Raw genomic sequence first — 4,942 nt, 5'->3', positions numbered from 1 at the left:
GATACCGATGCATGACGTGAACGACTTTACGGCGCGATTTAAAGCTATACCGATGCATGACGTAAACAAGATCACACCGATGCAGCACGTTAACATTAAAGCCCGCCTAATCCGATCGATGGAGGCCGTCTCGAGTGTCCAACTTGCTCACAAGAGCCGAGAAACAAACCGATGCATCACGTAGACAAGATCGTACCGAATGTTAACACAATCCAGAAGGAAATAATCTTAGATGAATATCGATTCTGATTATTGATTTTTCTTTCGCGATATTGATAGAAGACATCTGAATGAATTTCGAATTAATTCCGAAATCAAAAAAATATTTTCAATAAATTTTTTTTTCTAGAGTACCTCGGTCTTTTCTATTTTTTTCCAAGTTTCGTACGTCAATCAACATACATCCCAGAAAAAATCATCTCTCTAACTATCCTGGTTCAAAAGTTGTATCGGAACATTTCACGTCGAAAAAGAACATAGGCGAAAAAGGACGTGAACATTATTCCTTATAAAAACCAAACCCGACCATGGATTTTGATTCTGATTGTTGATTATCGCTATTAGAACACATTAGGAGGCAACCAAATCAAATTTGAGAAAATTCCACGATCAGAAAATTTTTTTCGAAAAAAAAAAAAAAATTCGAGAACACCTCGGTCATGGCAAGTTATTTCCCACAATCCATTCCCCAATCAACGTACATCCCAGAAAAAATCATCTCTCTAACTATCCTGGTTCAAAAGTTGTATCGGAACATTTTCACGTCGAAAATATATCTCTAAGTCCAGACCGATGCACCACGTAATCTCGGGCAGACCGATGCACAACGTAAATGACGATCGGGACCGGGGCGATCGGTCGTATCTGACACCGCCGGCTCGGTTCTAACATCGTCAATGAGTCGGGGTTGAAAAAAAGGACGTGAACATTATTCCTTATAAAAACCAAACCCGACCATGGATTTTGATTCTGATTGTTGATTATCGCTATTAGAACACATTAGGAGGCAACCAAATCAAATTTGAGAAAATTCCACGATCAGAAAATTTTTTTCGAAAAAAAAAAAAAAATTCGAGGACACCTCGGTCATGGCAAGTTATTTTCCACAATCCATTCCCCAATCGACGTACATCACAGAAAAAATCATCTCTCTAACTATCCTGGTTCAAAAGTTGTATCGGAACATTTTCACGTCGAAAATATATCTCTAAGTCCAGACCGATGCACCACGTAATCTCGGGCAGACCGATGCACAACGTAAATGACGATCGGGACCGGGGCGATCGGTCGTATCTGACACCGCCGGCTCGGTTCTAACATCGTCAATGAGTCGGGGTTGAAAAAAAGGACGTGAACATTTTTCCTTATAAAAATCAAACCCGATCATGGATTTTGATTCTGATTGTTGATTATCGCTATTAGAACATATAAGGAGGCAACCAAATCAAATTTGAGAAAATTCCACGATCAGAAAATTTTTTTCGAAAAAAAAAAAAAATCGTAATCACCTCGGTCATGGCGAGTTATTTTCCGTATTTCATTCCACAATCAACGTACAACATAGAAGAAATCATCTCTCTAACTATCCTGGTTCAAAAGTTGTATCGGAACATTTCACGTCGTAATATCTCGCCAAGTCCAGACCTCGGCGATAGGTAGTATCTGACACCGTCCGCTCGGGACTGACATCGACTTGGACTCGGGCTGATGATGGGGAGGCGTTTAAGGACGTGAACATTTTTCCTTATAAAAATTAAAGTCGACAATGAATATTGATTCTGATTACTGATTTACGCTTTAAAAACACATTAGAAGGCAACCAAATCGAATTTGAGGAAATTCCACGATCAGAAAATTTTTTTCGAAAAAAAAAAAAATCCGAAAAATATTTTTCGATTCCTATTACTGATTTACTCTTTTAGAACACATTAGGAGGCAACCAAATCAAATTTGAGAAAATTCCACAATCAGAAAATTTTTTTCGAAAAAAAAAAAAATTCGAGGACACCTCGGTCATGGCAAGTTATTTTCCACAATCCATTCCCCAATCGACGTACATCACAGAAAAAATCATCTCTCTAACTATCCTGGTTCAAAAGTTGTATCGGAACATTTTCACGTCGAAAATATATCTCTAAGTCCAGACCGATGCACAACGTAAACTAGGGCTGAACCGATGCACCACGTAATATCGGGCAGACCGATGCAGAACGTAAACTCGATCATACCGATGCTTCACGTAATCTCGATCTTACCGATGCACCACGTAAACAAGGGCAGACCGATGCAGAACGTAAAGTAGATCTTACCGATGCACCCCGTAATCTCGATCTTACCGATGCACCACGTAATCTCCATCTTACCGATGCACCACGTGAACTGGATCTTACCGATGCAGAACGTGAATTGGATCTTACCGATGCACCACGTAAACTCGATCATACCGATGCACCACGTAATCTCGGGCAGACCGATGCACCACGTGAACTGGATCTTACCGATGCAGAACGTGAATTGGATCTTACCGATGCACCACGTAAACTCGATCTTACCGATGCACCACGTAATCTCAATCTTACCGATGCACCACGTGAACTGGATCTTACCGATGCAGAACGTGAATTGGATCTTACCGATGCACCACGTAAACTCGATCTTACCGATGCACCACGTAATCTCAATCTCACCGATGCACCACGTGAACTGGATCTTACCGATGCAGAACGTGAATTGGATCTTACCGATGCACCACGTAAACTCGATCTTACCGATGCACCACGTAATCTCAATCTTACCGATGCACCACGTGAACTGGATCTTACCGATGCAGAACGTGAATTGGATCTTACCGATGCACCACGTAAACTCGATCTTACCGATGCACCACGTAATCTCAATCTCACCGATGCACCACGTGAACTGGATCTTACCGATGCAGAACGTGAATTGGATCTTACCGATGCACCACGTAAACTCGATCTTACCGATGCACCACGTAATCTCGATCTTACCGATGCACCACGTAATCTCAATCTTACCGATGCATCACGTAATCTCGATCTTACCGATGCAGAACGTAAACTCGATCATACCGATGCACCACGTTATCTCGGCAGACCGATGCAGAACGTAAAAAAAAAGCTTACAGCACGCGGTGTTCCCAAGCGGTCACCCATCCAAGTACTAACCGCGCCCGACGCTGCTTGGCTTCAGTGTTCTGACGAGAACTGGCAATTTCAGCGTGGTATGGCCGTAAACAACATATATTGCGATATTTTCTATGATATCTCACTTTTTGGGAGCGGAAAGGACGTGAACGTTTTTCCTCATAAAAAATGAAATAACTTTTGGATATTAATTCTGATTGTTGATTTAAGCTTTAAGAACACATTAGGACATATCTCAATGAAATTTGAGGGATTTCCGAAATCGAAAAATATTTTTCGAAAAAAAAAAAAAATCCCAGAAGACCTCGGTCATCTCAAGTTTATTTCCATATTCTATTACACAATCAACGTACATCACAAAAGGAACCATCTCTCTAACTATCACAGTTAAATTTTTGTATCGGAACATTTCACGTCGGAATATCTCGCTAAGTCCAGACCGGGGAGATCGGTCGCATCTGACACCGTCCGCTCCGGTCTAACATCGTCTTGGAGTCGGGGTAACGATGGAGAGGCGTTTAAGGACGTGAACATTTTTCCTTATAAAAATTAAAGTCGACAATGAATATTGATTCTGATTACTGATTTACTCTTTTAGAACACATTAGAAGGCAACGCAATCAGATTTGAGGAAATTTCAAGATCAGAAAATTTTTTTCGAAAAAAAAAAAAATTCAAGAACACCTGGGTCATGGCAAGTTATTTCCCACAATCCATTCCACAATCAACGTACAACATAGAAGAAATCATCTCTCTAACTATCCTGGTTCAAAAGTTGTATCGGAACATTTCACGTCGAAATACCTCGCCAAGTCCAGACCGGGGCGATAGGTAGTATCTGACACCGTCCGCTCGGGACTGACATCGACTTGGACTCGGGCTAATGATGGGGAGGCGTTTAAGGACGTGAACATTTTTCCTTATAAAAATTAAAGTCGACAATGAATATTGATTCTGATTACTGATTTACGCTTTAAAAACACATTAGAAGGCAACCAAATCAAATTTGAGGAAATTCCAAAATCAGAAAATTTTTTTTCAAAAAAAAAAAAATCCGAAAAATATTTTTCGATTCTGATTACTGATTTACTCTTTTAGAACACATTAGAAGGCAACGAAATCAAATTTGAGTAAAATCCAAAATCAGAAAATATTTTTCGAAAAAAAAAAAAAATTCGAGAACACCTCGGTCATGGCAAGTTATTTTCCACAATCCATTCCCCAATCAACGTACATCCCAGAAAAAATCATCTCTCTAACTATCCTGGTTCAAAAGTTGTATCGGAACATTTTCACGTCGAAAATATATCTCTAAGTCCAGACCGATGCAGAACGTAAACTCGATCATACCGATGCTTCACGTAATCTCGATCTTACCGATGCACAACGTAAACTAGATCACACCGATGCAGAACGTAAACTCGATCTCACCGATGCACCACGTGAACTGGATCTTACCGATGCAGAACGTGAATTGGATCTTACCGATGCACCACGTAAACTCGATCTTACCGATGCACCACGTAATCTCGATCTTACCGATGCACCACGTGAACTGGATCTTACCGATGCAGAACGTGAACTCGATCTTACCGATGCACCACGTAAACTAGGGCTGACCGATGCATCACGTAAACGACGATCGAGAGGCGCGAAAGGACGTGAACGTTTTTCATTATAAAAATTGAAATAAATGATAAATAATGATTCTGATTGTTGATTATCGTTTTTAATATGCATTAGTAGGCAACCAAATGAAATTTGAGGAAATTCCG

At 40.4% G+C, this 4,942-nt stretch overlaps 1 non-coding gene and 1 pseudogene across 1 annotated transcript; one reads left to right on the top strand and one right to left on the bottom strand.

Annotated features, from left to right (window-relative positions):
- Window positions 1-375, top strand: part of LOC123688166 — a 4,352-nt pseudogene extending 3,977 nt beyond the window's left edge.
- Window positions 376-3,139: 2,764 nt separating this feature from the next.
- On the bottom strand, window positions 3,140-3,258 carry LOC123688387. Its single transcript, XR_006749911.1, has one exon. It is a non-coding gene; the product is annotated as a 5S ribosomal RNA (ribosomal RNA).
- Between the last annotated feature and the right edge of the window lie 1,684 nt (window positions 3,259-4,942).

This window comes from Harmonia axyridis, chromosome X (assembly GCF_914767665.1).
Source record: "Harmonia axyridis chromosome X, icHarAxyr1.1, whole genome shotgun sequence".
Taxonomy (NCBI): domain Eukaryota; kingdom Metazoa; phylum Arthropoda; class Insecta; order Coleoptera; family Coccinellidae; genus Harmonia; species Harmonia axyridis.
The sequence above is the reverse complement of the archived record's forward strand: the minus strand, read 5'-3'. Positions and strand labels throughout refer to the sequence as shown.